Below are 19,998 nucleotides of genomic sequence, written 5' to 3'. Positions count from 1 at the left end.
TATCCATTTATATACATAATTCATAATGTAAATTTTCTGAGCCGTGAAACCTTGTTATTTCGTTTTGTTATTTAAACGATTAAAGGATTTGCTTGTCTTCGGAATTTACAAGTCAAACTAAACTGCACGCGAAAAGAATAGATCCGCTGGGAAAAATAATTCTGTGAAGTTTATTATACCGTTGACGCTGACGAGGCGAACGGGAAATTGGATACAAATCGAATTTTCCGAACGGTTTTTTACCAAACTGTGGTGAGGTTGGTGTTTTCCACGTGATACTTGCGAACATAATATTATACTTAACTTTGTACAGTCACGAAAATAAATACATTACGTAATTTAATGTTAGAGTAAACACCATCACTCCAAGTATTTGCATTCAATTTCCGTGTTTTGAGATTTTTTCAACAGTTCGTCAACCACAGTGGTTGGGCCCCCGCTCGATATATCACACGCATTACTTTCCCACGAACCAGATAAGTCTACATGTATAGGCGCTGCCAGGCACTCTGTCAGTGGTGTGTATCATGCATAGTACATACGCCGATATCTAAATAATGCTTAATATTTTTATGTTAATTACGTAGGAATATTTTTCAAATCCTATAACAATATAAAATTAATTTCGTTTTATTTTAACGGCTACAAAGTGATGAAGGTTACTAGTTAAATTCCGATAACGATAACGATAACCTCTATCTTACATTTTTAAATTTTATTATTTTTATTTTTCAGGTACCTACATGCGATTTTCCCATAACATTACATTCCCGAAACAGAAAATAGGAAAACTTCAGTATCGTGACTACTACTGGAACGTTCGCGTTTTTCGCTGTATACTACATGAGAAGTGAGTAGGTAATATATTTTAATATTCTGCACTGGGAAAGACGTACAACGGTATAGATAATTATATATTAAGACGCCACGGAACATTTACAGAAGACATTGGTTCCGCAATGTTTTTCTTTTTTTGCATTCTCTTTTTTGCATTTTTCATGAAATTTAAGTTTAAACGTATTTAATAGACATGAATTGTCAATCGAGAGGATTGTCGTTCGGATGGATTCTTTTTTAAATCTCAAACATTTCTCGAGAAAATCGTGAAAAACAGTAGGGTAGGGGAGACCAAACACATCGAACGACTACACAGCAAAGGAACACGAAATAAATAAAATAGTTGTAACCATTTACCAAGGCTTCGTTACCAGTATATATAGTTTCAGGAATATATATTTAAATTATGCGTCTGTTGGGTTTCCGTACGACGGAAAAGTACAAAACGTATTTAAATATTCAACAGAAACCTTACGAACGGTTTGTTATTGATTAAAACAGATTTTTCGATTGACGACGAGTATTTGACGAGGTGCAGAACTTGTTGAAATCCCGAAGAAATCCGAAAAATGTCTACCAGCGTGTTTTCCATTACACTCGTTCGTCGTACAGCAGATCGGCAAATGTTTACCCTATGCTGTACAATAAAGCCAGTAATACCCGTACGATATACGTAATAACCTTTATTCGATATTCGAATAAACAAAACACAATGTTTAAGAACTACATATAGAACAAGAGCGAATCTAGTGGAATTTGAACTGTATCACACGCGGTTGAAAGCTGTTTTCAAATCTGGAATCTGTAAAAATAGTCAACTAGTAGATTATCAGTTCTGGTCTATTCTGGTCTAGTGCGATGATGTATATAAATACTGCCCCTGCCACCCCTAAAAAAAAAAAAAAAAAATTAATAATAAAATCAAATCAAAAAAATTAAAATAACCAATCATCGAGTACAGTTGCCGCGGAAACACGCGTAAATGCACCATATGAAATGTGTAAAAGTTTTCAGACACATTCAAGAAAGCCGTAATTAGTATCGATGTGCGCTCCCATCTAGACCGGGGAACGTGTCAGAATATTTCACGAGATTAACGTCTTCGTGGCGACGCGTCATTTCATAAATTACCACAATGTGACAGATTCGAATCGTGTGGACGTTATTGTTGTCACGCGTTATACGACATAGAAAACGAAAATCGCTTAAATACGCGATGAGCGAGTGCGTGCGCGTCACGTAATATATGATTATAATATCACACCCCTATTATCAGTGCCGTAGCAACCAAACATTATGCTCGGGGCAAAACTTTAAAACGCGCCCTTATGTATTTTTAATTTAAAAATATTATGCTTCTTAGATATTATTTTCAATGATTGCTTTAATTAATATGAAGGATGTTAAAGATTTTGTAAACAAAATACATAACATTGATCTATGTAATTTTTAACATTAAATGCAAGATTTTAATTCTTGCGCTCTCGCAGGAATTGCGTCCGGGGCGTAGGCACCTCACGCCCACCCTCTTGCTACTACCCTGCCTAGAATACAAATGGCATAACTCAATAAATGTCGATTTTAAGTCGGCACCACTGCTGAAACCGCGGGATAAATATCTATTATTTGCGCTCATCTAATTTTAAGATTAATTCTAAGTATAAAGTGATAAATATATAAAATACTCATATATTATTTTTCTCTTTAAGATTGTTTATTATTAAAAGTGATTTTTTTTTTTTTTTTGTGGTTTTGAGTATTAGGGAGTTCCATAAACCCGTATGAAAATAGAAAACAATGATTAATGATAACTAATTAAAAAAAAAAAGTTAAAACATCACAAAAAAATGATATTGTCAAACGGAAATTTTTAAAATCTTTAATTGCATTTTCTCAGTAATTACTTTATTATTAAAGTAATTATTAGAGTTATGCCATTTGTATTCTTTATATTATGTTATGCGTTTTAATACACTCGAATATTTCACATGTTTTACTCGTCAGCGTGACGTGCCGTGAACAGTCTTGGCTTAGGTACACAAAATTCTTTATACATCTGTACGACGTGTCGCAGTTTACATTTATACATTCATATGCTTACGCGAGTATAGGTCATTGTAGTATGGAAACAACTTCCTGTGTTATATATCGAATGGAGGAAAGCGAAAAGGCGAACGATTGGTTTTGTTAAAAGTTTCCAATTTGTAAACGACCGAAAAACCAATGATCACTCGGTTTGGTGATCGTAGCGGTGATCTTCCGATCGGAATTGTATAAACAGATGCATTAAATATGAGAAAGAATAAACACATAATTTACATCAAACAAAATGTCTTATTTGGTTCAATGTGTAAATTAATTACAATTATTGTCCATTGACTAATAACTTAATTAATAACAATTTTTACACGTTATATTCTGAAAATGCTTACGATTCAACATCTTAATTTCATTAAACTTATACTAGTTGAGTTCATTTATATACTGTATTATCCTATATTAATCGATCGTGGAAATGAATAAAAACGAATTCCAACACTAGCCAAAGCATGAAAAATCTAAATTATGTTCTTAAAAAAATGTATATAGTGTTAAATTGCCGACGTGTTTTAAGCGCATAATCGGCTACTGTCACATGTACTGAATGTTCATAATCTGCAGTTACATCATAGAACTTTTACGATAAATTATGTTAAAATAATATTTTTTCCTTGATTCTATGTACTTTTAATAGGTAGGTTAAGTACTATATTGATCGTTAATCGTTGTTCTTTAGGTAAATTTGTCGAAACTAAATAAACCGCCCGTGCCCAAACTAGAATCATTGTTTTGCAGACCCGTTGCAGTGTTAGATCCAGACATATTTTTGTAGTATTTTAGTATACTATAGATCTAACCAACTGCGTCTAACGCGTGGCACGGTGTAGAAGAAAAAGGAAAACGGAAATAAGAAATCGTCTTATAGGCATTGTGTTATTAATTTTTTTTCTTTTTGATCTACGATTTTACGATCTTGTAAATTTCAACTTGGGCTACTGTGGTCATTAATTATATTATTTTTTCTTTAAAAAAAAAAATGCATTATTTTGATAATTACATTATTTAACAAAAGATATTTTTTTTTATTTTTTATTTTTTAATTCGTTTGTCAAGTTCGGAACCCTTAAGGAAATTAATGAGATTGTCGATGATTGTTGGTTCCACGGTTTCGTACAGATTAGTTGCAATATTATATTTGATCTTTTCTAGGTAGTATGGGAGGCAGGTCATCAATGATTGATTGATAGTATTTATTTATATATATTTAGTATATTGCACGAAATGCATATTGTTGGTTCTTTGTTGTCCATTAAACGATCATGTGTTAGTCGAGAATTGCTGATTCTCAATCGGCCGTAGATATCCTAATTTTGTCATTTCGATTATCTCTTTAAGATGGGGGTGTCATGTTTCGATTGTTTTTTGTAGACTTTAAATGTCTGTTCTATTTTTTTTTTTGCATAAGTCTATTATGTAAATTTTTTTATTTTAAATATTTTCGATTATGTATTTAAATAGGTTACAGTTGATGTGGATTTTGGCGAAGTGACCGAGTAGTGAAAGCAAGGATCTTATTGGATATCTATATTTTCATTTCTCTTATTTCTTGTCGGAGAATTAGATCATGCTTTAATTTTAAGTTTTTTTTCTTGTGTTTTTTTTATACGGTTGTACTATTCCATTATTATGTTAATTTCCCAATATATTTTTAGTTTGTGAATTTGTGAATTATGATTATGTTGAAGGTGCATAGAGTTGGTGTTGAATAGAGGCCTCTTACTTGCTTCAGATAATGTTTGATGACTATTTGTTTTTTTTCTCGATTCTTTTTATGATTTACTTTTCATAACCCCGTTTTCTGTATTATTATTTTCGTTCGATGTATCTTAAGAATTTTAATGAATTAATTATAAAGTATATATGTGGTATGGATTCAATAATTTAATTTTCTATATTGACTGTGTTGTTCTTACACGTTGCCGCAATATGTCCGTTTCGTTTATATAAGATACACATTGGTGTATCATCAGTTATATATAGGTATACGAAAAGTCGTATTTTCTTGCGTAACCGAAGTAGAGCTAGATAGGTGAGAAAAATCTTTGGGGATTGGTATATAGTTGTCTGCAGAAGCTGGTAACAGGTGAAAATTGATCGGTGGGTTAGGATCGATGAATAAATTAGACTTCAAGTGCTTGCTTTTAGATGCTGTTGTTATTTTAATTTCGTGGAAGACGCATTAATTATTACTCCGCTGGAATTGGTGGGTATAACATACAATTGGATAATATGATTATTTTTTGTTTGTCAATGAGTTTTATTATGGGAATTATATTTTCATTTATTATAATAAATTTGGATGTTTTTTAACTAAACCGACAACGATTTCTTGGTTTTTAAGGAACGCATTCAAACGAACATTTGATATCGTGGATGCTGCGCTTATGTTTATTGAGTAAATGAATTTAATGGTTGCTGTTAGATAATCTAATTAATTATTATGTGACTTTTAATCTGCAGTCGTTTCTGCGAAGCTTTTTAATTTTGGTTTTTATACAATGAACGTTTGTGTATTAAGCGATGAATCAATAGTTTTGTTTATTTTTTCGATAATAGAGGTAATAGGTGAGTTTTAGGATTCTGCTAGAAATTTTTCTTCAACTGAAGAGTGATGGTGCATTTTTTCAAACACATTTTGTTTTTTTTATTTTTTTGTCGATTCGTTCGAATAATTGGTATATGTAACGTGATTGTGATTGTTATGTGATATTCGTTTGACAGCTTAATTAACTATATGAGCTAATATTTATTAATAGATTCATAGTACCCAAATGCTGATTTAGTGTTCAAACTAATTTGTACTACCGTCAGCTGTAAAACGATTAGCCTGTACGGAATACGCATGTGGTCCGGTCGACGAGCAAACTGTAATCCTATTTGTCCTGCCGTTTTTGCCGTCCGTCGAAGGACGGAGTTCGCAGGAGTTTTCGTAATCGACTACCATGAATTATTAACGCGACGTCGTATACGACAACAGTGTAATATTATTGTCGTCGACTGTCTCGAACAAACCGACGAGCAGCGGCGTGTTTACAGAACGGCGGCGGCGAACGGGTTACGCGTCAAACGAGCGTCGAAACGTTAAACGACTTCTACTGCGCAATACACTGTAATTATCATTATTATAATTTACCGTCGTGCGCCGGACCGGAACGGGATAATAAATATCATCGCGGTCGCGTCTACTGATCTGGTTGATTTTCATACGCGTACGATCGGCTTTCGTTTTATTTTTTTCCCGCCGTGAGATCCGTACGACTATCGAAAACCACTCCGAACGATTCATATTACAATCGACGTCACGAATTCGTAACGAACAAGTTTCAGGGAAATATTGTTGAGTACGTTTATTCCCGGGTCAAGTTTTTTTGAAACCGTATTGTTTCGCGAACTTGACACAGTGGTTCTCAACTTTTTTCATTTACTGACCACACAGTTCCCAGTACCCCTGAGTTCGCTCACTCGAAGCTTCACCGCGTACCTCTCTCGTCTATCAGCTACGACGACGTCTTGTTTTTTTTTTTCTTTCATAATTTGGGACGGATTGTGTAACAATCAATTTTAACAAATCATGTAATTTTTTTTATTTGTAACAACCATCTTTAATTGTCTATAACAAAATATTATAAAATACTAGTGTTCAATGACTATAATATGCTTCGCACTTCCGGAACGAAATGTTTCGAGTAAATCAATTTCTACATTATTTCCCTTTGTCTTCGCGTACGCCTGGTGAGAAACGATGCCTTACCATGAAGTTTAAAACATTTCTGACTATTCTCTTTTGCGCGGTAAACATGGAAAATACGAACCGGAGTGATCGCGGCCAAATACTTGAGAATCACCGTTCAGTAAAATGTTGAAAAAGATTCACGCTGATTTTAAAACGTTCCAGCTAGAATTTTCGGCCTGAGATTTTTCAAGACATCGAAAAGAAGAGGTGACAGGTGGAACACAGCGTGCACGTACAACGGCGCATAGTGTTATATAAATACGATAGGCATATGCAAAAATATGAGTATGCGCGGAATCCCGTGCCGAAGAATGAACGCGTGATTATATTTATTTATTTTTGTTCGGTTTTCTTGTACTATTCGTTGGAAACAGAACAGAAAAAGAGATATTACCGACAAAGACCGCATTATAAATGTCATGGTGTACCTGTGCGAATAGCGGCATACTAATGGGAAGGGATTCGAGATAAACCCTACCCCAAAGACTATAAATAAATAATAATAAATTCAGTTCCGAAACGATTAGGATGAAAAATATGCACATCATGAATATTTTAACGTGTGTATAAAATGTTGTAGTTGTCAATTATGATGGGATCACAAATACATTAATTTTTCGTTCGGGGAGGTATAAAGACGTTTGAATATTGACATAAAACTATACTTAAAATGTAATTCCTCCTATAAGCAAAATTCGATGTACGTCACTGCGTGCGATTTTGCTCTTGAAATATAAACCAAATCATAAATGTTTAATTCGTGTTTTTCAACGTTTTCACGCATACAGTTCAAATTCAATGATATATAAACAATTAATTTAAAACTTACTTTATATGTTCTGAAACATATTTTTTATTATTTATTATTATAACTGTGTTTTTTTTAATTTTATATTTTATGTTATTGTTCAATAATTGACGAAAATAGTTTCAAATTTTCTAGAATATTCGAGACGGACTGGTACGGTGGTTCTTCTTATCTATCATAGGTATTGTCTCGAATATTCCAGAACTGACCTATCGTTCTACCTACCTTCTAACCCGGTGGCGATCGGCTATAAATTCACACCGTCATCACCAAGTAGACACAGTTTATTTTAATTCGTTGTGCGATTATATTATTACTGTCATCAGCAGTGTTGGGACTTATCTAGATACATTTTCTAGATAGATTTTTTGTCATCTTTTATCTTATCCAGATAAATAACGCTAAGTTATCTAATTACTTATCTAAGATAAAATGTTTACTAATCTAAATAATTTTCTGAATTCTTGCCAAGATTAGAGTTATTTTTATTCTTATATGGAGACGAATACAATAAATCAGAGATCAAAATCGGTCCAGCCGTTCTTGAATTATAAATTCTGTAACTAACCCGACTTTTTTATATATATATAGATTTTGTATTCATAATTATAATTCGTGTATTATTAATAAGTAATTATTATTTCTTGGTATGACATTTTGTTTATATTTTCATGTCGGAAAAATATCTTTAGTATTTTTAAACTTAATTTCTTATTTTTCCATGGAAGTCCCAAATATATTTATTATTATTATATATATTTGATTTTAGTATACACACGTAACTCATACACTGAATAGTCAATACTTCACACTTGGAACCCGTTAAGTCGTAACTACTTATAGAATAATGAAAATCATCAAATTAAGATGATATGGAAAACAATATTTTTAACTTAAAATAATCTATGTTATGTATTCTGTATTCATCCTGATACTAAGCAATTTTCTTTTTTTTTTTTGTGTCACATTTTAGTGATTAATTATCATTAAATACTGTACTTTATATATAAATACTGCTTAATGGTACACTACATTACATAAACATTAAACACTTAGGTACCTATTGATAATAATGATTAAAATTGTGTCTTCATAGATATTATTACAAATATGAAATATTGATCAACAAATAACATTTTTTGAAAATATCTTTTTTTTTATCTAGATAAAAATGAAATTATCTTTTACCTTTATCTAGATGAATTTGGGCATATTATCTTTCATCTTTATCTAGATAAATTTTGCATTATCTATTCCCAACACTGGTCGTCAGTGGCGTACATTCAATCTTGTTCTGGGGAGGGAGAGGGGTAACAAAAATATTTTTTTTTTCGTTACACAGATAAATAAAATAAATAACTGCTATAAATAGATATTATTTTATAGAACTTTTCTACCAATTTACAGTTTAATTTTACATTACAGTAAATTAATAGCTATTGGAATATAAAAACAGCATAGTTAACAAAAATTTTCAAACACCTATCAATAAAATTATTTAATTAGAATATTTGTATAGTTGTATATTTTAAGTTCAAATCAAAATAATGAAACTACGAATATATTACACATTATCAATAATAAAACAATTTTCTTTTTTTTTTTATCCCTGGTGAGAGGTTTGAACCCGGACCCCCTTCCCCGCCGTATGTATACCACTGACTGTCGTGTTCGGTTTTTTTTGTATACGTTGGTTGGTGCCGAGTTTTGATTATAATAACGGTTTTATAATTTAATACAGACCACATTTTGTTCTTGATATTTTATATCCGGCACCAGTTGAAGCGTGGTCACCCCGACCAATTTTTGATTCAGGACCTCGCTCAAACAGATGGTGATGATTATTGTGAATTTTGATTTTCGTTTGAAGTTCGGACTAAGATGGAGGATGTTACCGAGAAAATCTGCGAAAAATAAAAAGGTATAAAATTGTTTATATTTTAAAATACACAATATGTTGGGTAAACGAGTGTATGTGTTTGTGTGTCAAAAGTAAATAACTATATCATCTTATATGTAGCTACTTTGAATATAGATACATTTAACTATGTATGATAAAGTTTAAGTTGTAAAAATGTGAAAATAAAAACATGTAGATGGAGAAAAAAATGAAATTAATAAACAATTAAAATTTATTTGAAATAGAACGTGCGTACTTTTTACGATCGAGTTTATCCTAAAAGAACATAAATAAAACGTTACAGAAGTAACTCGATCACTAAATGTATACGATTCTAAAGTTAGGGTAATAGTATAATGTTTATAGAAAAAAAAAAGAAACATGTAATCATAGGTATGAGATATTGTGGGTATTATAATTCTATATAGACTTTTGTGGTGATTGGATGTGGAACATAGTATATTTGTTTCGCTTTTATCGCCGTATATATTTCAACAAGAAATTCATTACCTTTCTGTGACGATTCTTATCTATTCAGTTTGGTTTACACAAAAAATGAAAACAATTTATAAGATTTCTTCGATAACCGAAAATCGGCCGGAATATTTAGTCGCCAATGCATATTATTTCGGTTATCAGCATTGGTCTGGTCCAACAGTTTTCTGTTCATTTAAAAAAATTATTTGTATTTCTTGTCGGTTAATGAAAACATAAAAACAACGTTCAAAGAATGCTCATCGAATTATATTATATTAAGATTTCTCAAATCTATACAATATTATCTTTTGATCACGTTTCAATGATTTATTATTATTATTATTATTATTGTTTTTTTCACAATTAACTTACAAAGACTATTATAGACAATCAAACCAAAGGGACTCATTTTATATAATACAGATTCGTATACTGTGAAATATATCTTAATCGACTAAAAGTTACTTGTAAAAGTCATATTAATACTACTCCGTCATTATTGTAAGTGCTCAAAACCTTGAATTCGACTCTGCTATAAATGTCGAGAAGCATGATACGATGCCAAACTAAGATAACCAATAAAAAAAAAAAATTAATTCAATCCTCCTCGAAATACGGTAATGTCAATAGTGCTTTTAAAATAACAAAATCAGTCATCATATCACATGTTAAACACGTTAAAAAATATAATGAAATTAAGAATACTTTTATCGAACCTAACTCTCGTATTTATTAAAACATATAATAAAAACCACGACGTTTTTTTTTCAAAAGCAAATTTATACCTGCGACAATAATCGAAAACACTTAAAAAAAACATCAAACAAACAAATGGAACCTAAGACTTGAATTGTACAAATACAATCAAGCAGGCCGCGCAGTCTTTATATGTAACCTCCGGTACACTAATTTATTCGTTACCGATGTTTTAGAACGTATTTTACTTTCGAAATAATATAATATAATACGTAGGACGTGGATTTACATAAAAAGCGAATCGACCACTTTTGAGGATTTCACATGGAATGAATGAAAAATAATAATAATCGTACGCGTAAGAAAAATAAAAAAATAAAACTCTCGTGAGTGTTTTTAAATTGCTCGTGAACGTGTAATGCGACGGACACACTATGTATAATCTCGGCGCTGAAGTGAACGAGCGCCGGAGCTCTCTCTCGCGAACCGTTTGAATAAACTTGCACGGATAAATTTTATTCCTTTATCTTTAATCTCTTATCAAGATTTTGGAAAATGTACTGACGAGACGCATGCAGCAAGCGACTCGCACGCTACGGAACTTGGACGCTTGTGTAGCATTCAGTTTGACCCAAATTGATCTGGTACACAAGTCGCCGAGACCAGAACGATGATGAAGTGATCATTTCGACGGACGAATGTATTAATTGTATTTGATAATGGAGAGACAATATGCAATCCTTTAACGATGATCGAACGCGTATTTTTATACTTATAATATTGTGAAAACTACTAAACCGATTTCGTTCCGATCGGTCGGAGATTATTCTCCATTCGATCATCCGAATTTTCGTTTTACTTGCAATCGTTTTCGTTCACTTTTTTTTTCGTTAATCCGATCACGCACTCGTGAAGCTATCTCGTTCAGTGCGAGTAAGATCCGGAGTCGCAGAGTTTTCGCATCGATTCCGTTCAAGTCGGTCAAAACTGTGTTACATAATGTTCGCACGTAGCACACGTACGAGCGTACCTATGACATTTATTTTACGCATAAAAAAATATTGAAAACAATTGTTTGATCAACAATAATATTTGTAATCGTTTCAAGGAGGTGAAAAACGTGACCTCTAAAGTCTTTCGCGGAAACGGTTCCGGAAAAACGCCAACTGTTATAACTGTCTGCCGTTTGCCCCGTCAGAGTGACACACGAACCTCGAATACGGGTTCTTTTATTTTTCATTACGTTTTTTCGTCTCGACACCGAGCCTTTCAGATGTTCGCCGTCGTCCCGGGAGTACAAAAACGGTATAACAAATAATATGCAAATCGTCTACCGAGCCCTTGAATGAATAATTCCGATATAATCACGAAATAAATTGTTCGACCACGCTTTTGCTGACGCGTTACCCGTGTACTATGTGTAACGCGGTAACGCGATAAAGCGATAACAATAAATTAATGTTATGTAATAATTGTAATAAATATTTCCTGTGCACCACCGCATTGCACGACAGTACTGACCCGCAAAAGAGTTACACGAATTTCGAGTGCAATTAGTCTTCGCTGCGAGTTTCTCCGTACTCGACCAAAATGATGTATAGTCGGTGCTCGGAACATTCTAAGCGAGATATAAATTTGTTTCGCACTTCCCCGACGTCAAACACAATTCTTATTTTCTAGTTTTCGGATTTGCTCACACTTTGCTGGTTTAGAGTTTTCAACGTATTTCTTACGCATGTTTTCATCGTAATAAAACGAAAATAAACTTTAATTTAATTGATTTTGTAAATATCCAATTTGGTTTCATACAAAATTCTAAAACTAGAATGAAAATTCAGAAAAACCATAGAAGTGCAATAAATTTCGGGTCCTCGTTACAATAACGTACGTGCAGTTTTAATTATGATGATGGTTTTGGGTTGATGGCATTAGTTATAATGAAAAATCCATGTTTTACACTATCCAGAGGAGTGCGGTAAAAGTGCGCGATTCGTATATTTGAAACGCTTGGATAGTAGGAATTGGTTCGCATAAAGTCGCGTCGTACTCGTTTCTACAAATTTTATGTCGGTTACAACTAGATCTACAATTATTCTGCAAACCCGAGGGTTGGAAGGGGGGATAAAATGTTACCGAATATCATGGCGAAGTATACGCGAACATCACGCTCGATACCTGACTCAAGAACATTTTGAGGTTTCAACTTAAAACTCTCCGGTTAAAAATACTATATAGAAGTAAAATATCTTTAAGACGATGGTTTTTGTTTTTGTAATCTTGTTGTTTATAATGCTGGTCAGTTAATAAAAATAAAAATATTTCTATCCTAATTACATTGTCGTTTATTTTTTCTAAAGCTCCGAGTCATTTTTGAAAACATAGCCCCTATTACGTAATAAACTTTGTATAACACTTGATAGAAACATTATTTTGACCGACTTAAAGATAAACTATTGAACAAACACCAAAAATGAAAAATAAACCTTTTTGTACATCTTGTTACGTTAAAATAGTTCATGAAAAGGCGCTCTTTTCACGAACGAGTCAACGCCGTTTGCTCGTAAAACGTTGCGTTCTTATTCTTTTCGTCGAATATAAATCGCGCCGCGGTGTTAGGCGAGCTGTTGAGTTGTGCCAAAGGGTTCGGTGAGTGCTGTACAGTTTTTTACGAACAACCACGTGCGAACAAGCGTCATCCATCGCAGCCGTTTGTAAAATAAGTCGAAAAAAAAACCGTTTCTACAAACTTTGTCACGGGAACAAATACACCGTCTCGGCTGGTCCTCGGTATTGTTATTATTATGATCGTTATTAACATTATTATCGTTAGGGCACGCGGACGGAAGCACGTGATGCGATGCAATAGTACTATTTTGCCGGCGCGAGAATGACACACGTTTCAGCACTCCGTATGCAGTACTCGACCGCTCAATTTAAAGGGACGGATAACACTTACGGTTCACAAGCACACCGGCAACTTAAACTACCTTTTCTCCGCGGAGAACTTCCGATTTCTTCGCTCTCCGCACCGACAACTAAAATCGGACGCGCGTGTAATTGATAATTAACAATCGTCGCACAGCCGTTGAGGTACGGACCGTAAATCATCCGTAATATTTATACGACACGACGAATTGTTTACAGCACAACGTGGGAAATCGGGACGCTAAATACGAGCGAAATATTGAAACGAGAAACAATCGGTGCGCCGTAGAGGTAAAACGATAATCATGTCGAGCGCGGATACACGCGAAATCGCACCCACGCGGACGCGATTTTTCCGGCAGGCGAGATGCGTTCGGAGTGACGAGCAGGGCTTGGGGATGAAACGATACCGCTCCAACACCCCTACGAGACCCGGTCGGGTACTTGAAAACTATGCGCTTGTAGTCTGCTCGTCGAGGCGGAGAGCGTTTTCGTGTCCGCGTCGCTGTCTACGGCGAACGGTACACGCGAGCACTCGACGAGTGACACTCACGCGCAGGCAGACGGTTCATTATAAGCTAAATGGTTTCGCGCGTGGGCGACGGAGTAAACGACAAAAGAAGCACACGCGAGTGTGCGGCGCACAAAAGTTTGCTTTTCCTCGAAGGGCCGCCTGCTGAGACGTTTCTGACGTGTTGCCGCCACGACGAAACGTTTAATTCCATTAAAACCGAACGGCTTCGAGTCGTGACCGCTCCCGAAATCGTCACTCGTCCACGGCGCGTTTCCGGGTCGGTGGAAAAAAAAAAGTATGTTTCACGTCACGGCATCGCAATTTTACACGTCGACGGCGCACTCAAGGGTCAGAACTTACACGCACTCGAACGTATGTACATATGTCTACGGTTTCAAACGGATCGGAAATCGACTCGCGAATAGTGCGCGGAAACGCAACGTCAGTGGCTGGTGAACAAGTACTTTTTTCCAATAGCGTTTCGCAATGATTAACGAAACGGTTTGAATATTGTTTAGTCCGTTTTCGTCTTGTACCAATGTTAATAAAACTCCGTCCGATGTGTTGCGTAAGGTCTCGACTTGGTTTTAAAAACCGAATGTTTTTGAAAATCAAAAAGTGTTCGGCTTGTAAAAAATCACTTGCGAACTCTCTACGTTTGAGCGGTCAGTGGTCGTAGGAAGGAGAGTAGCACAAGATTCGTGAAAATCGGTTTGTGACGTAGGTACTTAGAAATCAATTTTGTCGTCAGATTAATCGACGATTCGAATGAAAACGATTAACAGATTACGCGTAGGCATTTTCCGATTGAGAAAAATCCGTACCAACGGGGGTGTAACGCAAGAACCATGAATTTTGACTGTGATAGCGAACAAATAATACATACGAGTACCATGCGCAACCGAAAACTTAGTAAATGCAACAGACGCGACTGTACAAGTAGCTAATGGACGGAATAAAAAGGAAATATAATAAAGCATCCGTATAAACCCACTAAACATTTGATGTTTTCAACATCCCAGCGATGTCGGTTTTATGTTAAAATTTGTAACATCATGCATCCAACATCTCAGGGATATCGGTTTTAAGTTATATTTGAAACATCAAATTTGATGTTGAAAAATCGTCATATTGATGTTATATTGTGACTATTCCTACCGTGTCAATTTGAAACGTCTCTGCAATTTGTGTTACAAGATAATTAAAAATAACGATATTTATTTATAACACCCAATAATAGTGAAAAAAGGAGATAAGATTCTACGAATTTGCTATCCAAATATTATTTGATAAGGTTATTAATAACCTGGTCTCACATTTGTTTGAGTAATTGTTTTATCGAATTGCGATTTGTCATCATAGCCATTCTATCTATTTGTTCGAAGTGTGTTAAGTTTTTTTCGTTTAAATTCTTTATTTACAATTATATATTTATATTATTAAAGTCTTATTATATTAGTTATTAAAGTATTATTATAGTCTCCCCTGACGCACCGCTCCTGATAATAGTACATATATGTTTGAATATTGTTGTTATAAAACATCTTAGAAACATTGCCTATAGTACAGTTACGTATTATTACTCATATATATCCATGCACATGCGTTATACAATATTATTTTACTTTATTATTTTATATTTTTCTTTAAACGGCATCACGCAGTGTTATCGTAGTGATTCAAGCTATAGGATATAAGCCTATAGTATATAATATGTATTATAATATGTATTATAATACAGAATCACAACTAAACAAAGAATTTAATATTTCAAAAAAAAATTTTCAGTGACTCACAATTTATATGGTTCATCATTTGAAAAACTAATTAGGTATCAATGATTATTGATCATTTAATATTAATTCTGATAAAATCATGTATATTATGTTAAAAATAATAATATAGCTGCAATTAAAAAAATAAAGTAAAATTCGTTATATTAATGTTTTAATGTTTCAGAAGCATTTTATTTATCGGATTTTAATTTATTATCAACAGATGTTGGTGCTTTTATTATCGACTTGGATGTTTTATTGACTAATCAAACTTATAACTATACTATTATACTTCTAATTGATATTAAATGTAAATGTTTTTTTGCAATTATCAGTCAGCACAGGATTAATCACAACACTACGCCATGATTTATATCTAAAATCTTAATTTTATTTTATACTTGAGGTTTTTTTTTATTATTATTATTATTTTATCATAATTTATAGTAAATATTTCTACCTATTTACTACCTATGTCCTACATAATTTTGCAAGTAAATAAATTAATAAATAATTAAATTATAATTATATAATAAATATATAATTACAATTAAATATATAATTAATAAATGAATAAATTATTGTGCTTATTATAAAAAATATATATTGTTAGTATTTATTCTGGTTTCTGTAATCTTAGTAGGTGTCGGTATGTGTATTCTGTAGTAAGTAGTATGATAAAAACATCAATTTTAACCCTCATTTATATAATTTTAGGTAGGTAGGTAGGTTAAGGCTTCAGTATCCCAACATTCCAGTGTGCATGGACTAGGTTCGAGACCAATCATCTTTTCGCTAACACATCACGCGGGCATTATTTTATTTTGCATTTTTTTTGTTAATTTATAATTCAGGGTACATCCATGCAACACTACGGAAATGTTATGATTCTGTTAGATTTGTGTTATTTATGAATTGTTGCAGGGACGTCACAATTCGATGTTAATGTAACGTCTCATATAAGACATCGTTGCGGTACAAATACGGTCCCGGGGATGTTATTCATACATATAGGAATGCAATTTATGATGTTCCGTGTTTTAGCAAAACATCCCAGAAACATAGTATGGTCAATATTTTGCACAGTGGGAATCCTGGATACGACAAGGATCAGAACCTGTGCTCGTGTATACTGTACGTATATCGGTTGATTTCCGTTATTTTCACCACTTTCCCGGACGGAATCGCCGGGGCGTTCCAACGAAAACGAAGACGTGCACGTAACCAGTAGAACTCGCACCGTGTCGGGTAGGAAAACGGTTTTTGATCTTTCGCGTACCGCGTGTCGGCGCGATGGCCATCCAGGCCTCCCACGAACCTTATCTCGACACATCACGTCCTCCGGGACATTGTTTCGGAGACGATTTGACCTCAGCATCATAACGCGACCCCAGACACGGATCGTTTTGTGAAACAAAACCATACGCTATCATTGGACCTTACCGCCGCCGCTGAGTCTCCTCCGTCATCCATATACGTTCGACCCGGTATTATAATACCGGTCGTGGTGCCTGCGTTCACCGTCGGATAATTGTTATTATTGTTCGATGTACACGTAACATTAATAATAATATTGTACCGTTGTCCAGTCGACGCGGGGGGGATTATTTTTTCGTTTATTGTTTTTTTTTTTTTTTTTTTTTTTTCGTCGCGTAATAGTCGTAGTCCGTCGATTTTAAGTGCGCACGTCCGACTCTATGTTTTTCCAGTAGGCGCGACCGAATGGTTTTCGGTCGGTTCATTTTAACCTCTTCCGACGGGCTGAGAGCGAAAAAGAATCGTTACGATGTGCCCACCGCGCGCGCAGGTTTTCCGAAGACAAAACGAACGCCTAGAAATCATCGGTTTACGTCCATCGACTCGCTTTGGGATCAGGCCTTTCGAGTCGGCTAAACGAACGAAACAATACGGCGAAACAACCGTGAAAAAAGAACCTCTGGAATTGTTCCCTTGAAAAATGTAATTCAATTGAAAATATTTGTCGAGATTTCAACACGGCAAGAGATATTTAAATGTTTAATACGATCGTGTAGATGCATTTCACAACGATAATAAGATGCACGGCACGAGCAAAAAATAATTAAATTCATATCGTAAAATACCGTACGGAAAAATACGAAACATTTGTTAACAAAAGACACACACACACTGCATCATATTACATATGCATCCAATGCTAATGCGTACACGTGTACGGAGTGTTTACAACAGCTTCGACCGTAATACGCGTACGTTTCAACTGCTTGCATATTAATTAACGGGTTGCATTTCGCGGAGTTACACGAATTGGATTTTAATTGGTGTTTAATTCACGTTATTAAGTTATGGTTTAACGCGTGCGATTATTTTCAAGTCGTGCTACCGCCTGTACGTACTGCGGGACGTGATGCAGTTGTTTAATCCCTTGCAGTGGCTTAATTAGCTCGCCCCGGCGGTGTTAATTACCCCCGTTCGGGCGGCCGTCTGGAGACGGAGGTTTTCGAGGTTTTTATGCGCGACGATAACGTTTTTATTACAGTATCAATATTACTTGTCCGGGTTCCGAGCGCAGGAAAAAAACAACGAGCACACCATCCTGTGAATTGCAATGGTGAACGTGCGTACCTACCCATATATTGCGTCGCGTTATCAACTATAATTACGTAAACCCTTTTGGTTATTGTAACAGTCGTAACACATCATAATGTATAACTAGCTGAATTACCCGTCGATGCCGGGTTGCAGTAAACAATTTTTTAAAAAATAAGATTGTTGAATAATTAAATAGATTAATAAATAATAAATAATTTATTAAATTAATATAAATTATGAATGTATTGTTATGATAATGAGACATTAATTTTTAGGAGAAACATAAAATGGAAAATTATTTAATTTCTTAAGTTTTAATTACATTTATAGATGATTACCTACGCAAGACATTTACTAACGGGAAAACTACTAATATTTCACTCGATACATCAAACTGATAAACAAATTAAAATGTCAGTAATATGTGTATTATAATTATAGAATTATTCATTGTATTTTTGTTTTTGTTTGGTATTATTTGTATTTTTGCATGGAAATAATACAAAAATATTATCATTAGATCTATACACATGAAATGTATTATTTGGATTAAATCGATTTATGCATTCAAGTTCGACGTGACCAGCATACTCGCCATTTATACTCATTAAATGTTCGTTATCAATTTAATTATATATAGATAATTTATACAAAAGATTATCAATGACATATCCTTTATAAATTTCCTAATTATTTAACAAGAAGTTCACAACAGTTACTTAAATATCTTGATGTTTTTCTTGCATATCAAATATTAAATATGCCACTGAACGAAATAAACAATTTCCATTATCTACTATGGGAATTAATTAATATTCCATTTTTTTTTTTTTGTTTTCTGTTGTCAATGCTTTAAGTGAAATAACAAAATCGGAAATAAAATTTTTATATTTATGTAGAATCAGAAATAGAAATGCCAATTGTTATGCAAATACACCAAAAGTAAATAAATAAACTAAAAAACTAAAACTAACTAATTTTTTACTAACTAATTTTTTGGATTTTTCCCATTAGAGGGCTCATCTGCATACCGATTAATAGCATTTTAAAAAACAAAAATCATGAAAATCAGTCTAATAAAACTTCAGATATAACTGTCCAAAACATCGCATTACGTTTTAATAATGTATAAAGATATCTATACAAATACATACAGTGCGAGATTTATTTTTACTTTTTTCAAGATCAGCTCACATTTTATTTCTGAAACATCAAGCGGACAATACGAGAAAATGTATTTGCATCATTTTCGCAATACTATTTCATGCAATATGACGTTTCTGGATCGCAAAGACGATAATTCATTTAAAATTCGAACCTATGAATTTCTTTGCCGACCTCGGTTGAATTTTGTCGTACGAAACGTTAACTACATCATTTATCAATGGTTGACCGTGTTTCATAAAAGATTTAAATTGAAAATCGATTTCACAATTTGTGCGTGTGTGCATGCGTGCGTGGGTGTGTGCTATACGTTTAATATTTTGTGATGGTTCGAGCGCGAGTTCGAAGTATGAGATTTTCCGTGGAATACGCTTTACGATAATGTATTTAATCGGAACCGAGCATGGTATAAAAATTACCGTTCGTGTGTACAGAAAATATGATATTATATCGAATTGGAAAACATCTGCCAACGATTCGAAGTACGTATCGAAAAAC

General features: G+C 33.8%; 1 pseudogene; it reads left to right on the top strand.

Annotated features, from left to right (window-relative positions):
- LOC112689786 overlaps positions 1–19,998 on the top strand; it is a 138,966-nt pseudogene that overhangs the window by 110,434 nt on the left and 8,534 nt on the right.

This window comes from Sipha flava, unplaced genomic scaffold (genome assembly GCF_003268045.1).
Source record: "Sipha flava isolate LNK unplaced genomic scaffold, YSA_version1 46_pilon_pilon, whole genome shotgun sequence".
NCBI lineage: Eukaryota > Metazoa > Arthropoda > Insecta > Hemiptera > Aphididae > Sipha > Sipha flava.
Note: the sequence above shows the minus strand (reverse complement) of the source record. Positions and strands in the feature narration are given on the sequence as shown.